The following is a 6,814-nucleotide window of genomic DNA, read 5'->3' as shown; positions in this document are numbered from 1 at the left end:
GGGAAACAAGTTGACCAGCTCGGGATGCAGAAGAAACAATCGATCCCCCCGCTCATAGTGAAAGCCGGTCCAGAAGAGGACCCCGAGATCATAGCAGCTGCGGCAGCACTTGGATTGACTGTAGCGGGTGCCATGAAACAAGCGTCCGAGATGGGTTTGACTCTTCGTGCCTTCTTAGGCCTTGAGGATGCGCCAGTATGTGAGATAGCATTACAATATGTGCGGAATGGGCCTCTCGTCGAGCCTGCGCGGGAAAAGAGTCTACCACCACAAATGCGAAATCTGCTACGTTGGTACAAGCAATTCATAACATGGGCCGACAAAGAATATGTTTATGCGGATGTTACAGAGGAGCATCACACCAAACGGTACTCTGTAGAAATTCATATGAGTGAATTGTTCCAGCTGTTCAATCTGCGCGACCTCGACAAATCTATGCTGAGTTGCTACGTTCTGTAAGTGATTTATTTCTACCTCATCTCGTTCTTCATTGCCTACACTATATATATATATTGTCCTAACTATATTGTTGCGTACGCTATTATGCAGATTGAAGATTTGGGAATGCAAAATAAGGAACATCCATGATGTTGGGTTCATTGACCCACATATCGTTAATGGACATGTGTTACAACATCACCCTGAAGACGTGGAGAAAGACCTGTACAAGTTTCTTAGAAAGCATCAACTCAAAAGTCATATTCTATTTCCTTACCATTTTGGGTGAGTGTTTCTCTCTTGTGCCCATTCTCTTTTGTTTACTCCATGCATGGTATGTCTAATCGACTGTGCATGTAACGTGTCCGCAGGTTCCACTGGATTCTGCTAAATATTGAACTTCACACCTCCAGAGTTCTAATCATGGACTCTATGGATTCGGATCCAAAGCGTTGGGCCGACATGAGAAAAATGCTGCAAAAGTAATTATTTTCAATCATTTGAGCTCTATACCGATCGGTCTCTTTCGTTCATTTCCTAATATCAAGTAACTAATAACTTCCTTATTCATTTAATTTTCTTTGCCCTGTAGGGTTTGGAGACGGTTCTCAGAAGAAATTGTCGGTGAATTCAAACATGAGCTAGATTTCAGAAGGTTAGTTAATGTGGATAAGCAGCCACCGGGGACCAATCTATGTGGATACTATGTTTGTGAGAACATCCGGAGACACACCACTGAGCGGAAGGCATCGGATAGCGTGCGGAACGCGACGGATAACTTGCGGAGGAGGCTTAGTCCAGAAGCTCGCTTCCGACCAATTCAAGAAGAATTAGCAGGATTTTTCATGAGGGAAGTCATCAATCCTAAAGGAGAACACTATACCGAGGACGAAGAAATTTATATGCATACCCGAGATTGAAACTTGTACGAAGTTGTATATGGTCATCCATCCTAATTGTGTATGGAAACTTGTTCGAAGTTGTATATGGTCACCCGAGATTGAATATATATTATATATTCCTCTTGAATTCTTCTTGTTTGAAATTTCATATGCATGTATATAGTAGCGTAAAATATGTGTACTGAAACTTTATCAAAATTAAAATAAAACACAAAATATAATATAAAAGAAATAAAACACTCCAAACTAAAAAGAAACCAGGTTTAGGGGGGCTAAAACCCTAAACCTGCGGAGGAGCCCTTTAGTCCCGGTTGGCCACGAGAACCGGGACTAAAGGTCCTCCGCCCCGACGGACCACGGGCGCCCACGTGGACGGGCCTTTAGTCCCGGTCAGCCACAAGAACCGGGACTAAAGCCTTTAGTCGCGGTCCGTAAGAGGCGCGGCTAAAGGGGGGGGGGTCTTTAGTCGCGCATATTTAGTCCCGGTTGCACAGCCAGGACTAAAGGCTGTTGCGAACCGGGACTAAAGGGCTTTTTTCTACCAGTGTTCCAAGGCCGGCGGCGATGGCGATCTTCCCGTGGCGGCCGTCGCGAAGGAGTGGGGCCCCTACGACGACGAGTATCAGTGGAAGATGCAGTCATGCACGCAAAATTGCTACACCTACGGTCAGAACCATCAAAAAAAATCTCGAATGTTTGAGCAACATACAGACATGCAGAACACTAGGAACACAACGTGACATTCAGATTTGCCCAACTATTCTGAAAACTACACATCGATTAATCTTCCAATAAGGCTTCCTTTGAGCTTTGACAACCAGAATGTGGTTAGTGATTTCTTAGCTAATTTTGGTAGAATAGAAAAGAGAACTGTGGTCTGGTTGGGTTCAGCCCCCCGGAAGTAGTTGATCTGCTGCTGTATCAAAAAGCCATGAGGGTCCACCACAGGGGTAACTCTACGGGGTAGGAGGCGATTGCGGGGCGATCGCGCGACTACGCTAGGGTTAGGGTTTCTTGCTGGGGGTGGTGAGTATATGGCGGCGACTCAGGTTGGCGCCGACGCACCTTGGTTGCGGGTCGGAGCGGCTACTCTCCGCCGGAAGCGGAGGCGATGGCGGAGAAGGCTGGAAGCGCGGCGGCTGCTGCGATGAAACCCAAAACGACCCCGAAGTCGGCGGCGGCGGCTACAACGTCACAATCGCAGAAGACCGGGGATCCGGCTAGCCGGAGATCGTCGGCATCTCCGGTGGAGAGCAAAACACCTGATCCGGCAGCAAGCCTTTCAGCACGGTTGGGAGGGATGGTTCTAATGGACAAGGAGGCGGATGGACTCGTCTTTGAAGATCACGAGATCCCGATCCCTAAGGCATCTAGATGGTCTGTGGTTTGTAAGGTTAGCTCTGAAAAACCTATGAAGATGTCTGCTGTGGAGAAGACGATGCCGAGAGCTTGGGGATTACACAAGGAAGCAAAATTCAGAGACATGGGATCCAATATCTTCGTTGTTCACTTGGGCAGTGAGGGCGACTGGAGACACGTGATGAACAATGGTCCCTGGCAATTTGATTTTAGTGTGCTTATTGTGAAAGAATACGAAGGCAAAATCCGACCTTCAGAGATGGTGTTTGAGAATATCGATGTCTGGGTTAGGGTTATTGACCTACCTCCGGACAAGAGATGCGAAGCCTTTGGGACAGCCCTGGGCAATTGGATTGGCAAAACAGTAAAAGTTGACACTGATGGTGATGGAATGGCTCGTGGACAGGAGCTTAGAATTCGTACCACGATCTCAGTTTGTGATCCCTTGATTCGAGGCTTCAATCTGAAAAAGTCGAAGGATGACAAAATTGGTACCTGGTTTGATTTCTTCTACGAAAAAATCCCGCATTTTTTCTTTGAGTGTGGCAGGCTGGTACATGTTGGAGGAGTTCGTGACCCCCCATTGAACTCCTCAGATCAGTGGGGGTGTTGGTTACGTTCATCCCCGGGAAGGAACAACTCGATGAAGGAGGGATCTTTTACTGCTGGAGCGTCAAGTAGCAGTAACAGTCATGCAAATTCACAAGGAAACGATGGGGGCATGCACCGCCAGGAACACCCGAGAGTTCATGATCTGCCTACAAAGAGGAATCTAGGGGCGCAATTTGCTGGCTCGGCAGAGCACCGCACTGGCGGGAGCTCTGGTCAGGGCAGGGGCGAGGTCAATAGCACCATTAAGAGCTCGGGTGTGCACGGAGACCGCCATGGTAGGGACCTGCGGGACAGCCTTGAACAACGCAGGGAGATGGACCTGAGGGAGAAGCTGACTAGACAGAGCCAGCAGCGCCGTAATGAAAAATCTGTGGCGGAGCAGGCTAATATCAAAGGGAAAGATAATATTAACCTCGGGGATGAGGAACGGGCAGGGGGACGACATCAGCACAGAGGTAGAAGGGAGGATTTCTATAGCGAGTCTGGCTATTATGGGAGACCTGGGACGAGTGAGGATCAGGGAAGAAGAAAGGGATACTATGTTAGAAAACCTAGGAAGGACTATGATCATTACCAGCAATCTTCATCATATCCCAGGTGGGAGAATGTGAGCAGAAAGAGAAGTCCAAAGCAGATTTGGAGGGTTAAGGAAGATTATGACAGGCAAGGTGCAGATGATGGGTTCATTCGCGATACAAGGCGCAAAACGTCGACAGTGTTTGACCGCATCACGGAACAAAGAGACGCAGCGGCGGACCCTGGATTCCAGGGCCGCCGGGAGCAATGAACATCTTGGCCTGGAATTGTCGAGGCTTGGGGTTGGACTCGACAGTGGGCGAATTGCGGGACCTGATTAGGTCATACAACCCAGCGGTGGTGTTCTTAAGCAAAACAAAGAAAAAAGCTCGAGCAATGGAGAGATTCAAATGGATTTTGGGCTTCAAATGTGGTGTGGCAGTGGATTGTCGCGGAAGCAATGGGGGGCTGGCTCTTTGGTGGAGGGAACATGTTCAAGTTACGGTGAGACCATGGTCCCAGTATTACATTGACGCCCAAGTTGTTTGTGAGGGCAAGACCTCGAGAATCACTGGATTCTATGGGGAACCCAATACGGAGCTGAGGAAGAAATCTTGGGACGTTATCCGTTATCTTCGAGCACAAGACGACCAAGCTTGGATTTGTGTCGGGGATTACAATGAGGCCTTGTTCCAAACCGACCAGCTAGGGGGGAATGTAAGGAGTTTTTCGCGTATGGAGGATTCCGAGACTGCTTGGCCGACTGCGGTCTGGCGGATTTGGGATTCTCCGGATACCCTTACACGTGGGACAATAGAAGAGACGGTACTGATAATATCCAAGTGAGATTGGATCGTGCTACATGCAATGATAGCTTTCTGCAGATATACCCGGAGATGAGTGTAGAACACATAATGACGGAGGAATCAGACCATCAAGCGATTCTCGTAAGAGCGGTGGAGACGGCTCCATCTGCTCCTAGAGGTGGTGATCGTCCCTTTCGCTATGAGGAAGCATGGACGAGACACGAGAACTATGAGCTGATGGTGAAGGAGGAATGGGAAGCGGATGCTACCGGACAGCGGAACCTAGAAGCAAAATGGGACAAACTAGGGTGTGTCTCTGACTGCATGCAACGATGGGCAAGAGAAGTCTTTGGCTCCGTTAGGCGCAAGATGAAGGAAATATGCCCTAGAGGCAATAATAAAGTTATTATTTATTTCCTTATTTCATGATAAATGTTTATTATTCATGCTAGAATTGTATTAACCGGAAACATAATACTTGTGTGAACACATAGACAAACAGAGTGTCACTAGTATGCCTCTACTTGACTAGCTCGTTGATCAAAGATGGTTATGTTTCCTAGCCATTGACATGAGTTGTCATTTGATTAACGGGATCACATCATTAGGAGAATGATGTGATTGACTTGACCCATTCCGTTAGCTTAGCACATGATCGTTTAGTATTCTACTATTGCTTTCTTCATGACTTATACATGTTCCTATGACTATGAGATTATGCAACTCCCGTTTACCGGAGGAACACTTTGTGTGCTACCAAACGTCACAACGTAACTGGGTGATTATGGTGCTCTATAGGTGTCTCCGAAGGTACTTGTTGGGTTGGCGTATTTCGAGATTAGGATTTGTCACTTCGATTGTCGGAGAGGTATCTCTGGGCCCACTCGGTAATGCACATCACTATAAGCCTTGCAAGCATTGCAACTAATGAGTTAGTTGCGGGATGATGTATTACAGAACGAGTAAAGAGACTTGCCGGTAACGAGATTGAACTAGGTATTGAGATACCGACGATCGAATCTCGGGCAAGTAACATACCGATGACAAAGGGAACAACGTATGTTGTTATGCGGTTTGACCGATAAAGATCTTCTAGAATATGTGGGAGCCAATATGAGCATCCAGGTTCTGCTATTGGTTATTGACCGGAGACGTGTCTCGGTCATGTCTACATTGTTCTCGAACCCGTAGGGTCGCACGCTTAAAGTTCGATGACGGTTATATTATGAGTTTATGTGTTTTGATGTACCGAAGTTAGTTCGGAGTCCCGGATGTGATCACGGACATGACGAGGAGTCTCGAAATGGTCGAGACATGAAGATTGATATATTGGAAGCCTATATTTGGATATCGGAAGTGTTCCGGGTGAAATCGGGATTTTACCGGAGTACCGAGAGGTTACCGGAACCCCCCGGGGGCTTAATGGGCCATAGTGGGCCTTTGTGGAGAAGAGGAGAGGCGGCCAGGGCAGGGCCGCGTGCCCCTCCCCCCTAGTCTGAATAGGACAAGGAGAGGGGGCCGGCGCCCCCCTTTCCTTCCTCTCTCCCTCCTCTTTCCCCTCCACTCCTAATCCAACTAGGAAAAGGGAGGGAGTCCTACTCCCGGTGGGAGTAGGACTCCACCTAGCGCGCCCCTCCTGGCCGGCCGCACCTCCCCCCTTGCTCCTTTATATACGGGGGCAGGGGGCACCCTAGAGACACAACAATTGATCGTTTGATCTTTTAGCCATGTGCGGTGCCCCCCTCCACCATAGTCCACCTCGATAATACTGTAGCGGTGCTTAGGCGAAGCCCTGCGTCGGTAGAACAACATCATCATCACCACGCCGTCATGCTGACGAAACTCTCCCTCAACACTCGGCTGGATCAGAGTTCGAGGGACGTTATGGGGCTGAACGTGTGCTGAACTCGGAGGTGCCGTGCGTTCGGTACTTGATCGGTCGGATCGTGAAGACGTACGACTACATCAACCGCGTTGTGCTAACGCTTCCGCTTTCGGTCTACGAGGGTACGTGGACAACACTCTCCCCTCTTGTTGCTATGCATCACCATGATCCTGCATGTGCGTAGGAATTTTTTTGAAATTACTGCGTTCCCCAACAGTGGCATCCGAGCCTGGTTTTATGCGTTGATGTTATATACACGAGTAGAACACAAGTGAGTTGTGGGCGATATAAGTCAT

Source organism: Aegilops tauschii, chromosome 7 (assembly GCF_002575655.3).
Source record: "Aegilops tauschii subsp. strangulata cultivar AL8/78 chromosome 7, Aet v6.0, whole genome shotgun sequence".
NCBI lineage: Eukaryota > Viridiplantae > Streptophyta > Magnoliopsida > Poales > Poaceae > Aegilops > Aegilops tauschii.
Note: the sequence above shows the minus strand (reverse complement) of the source record.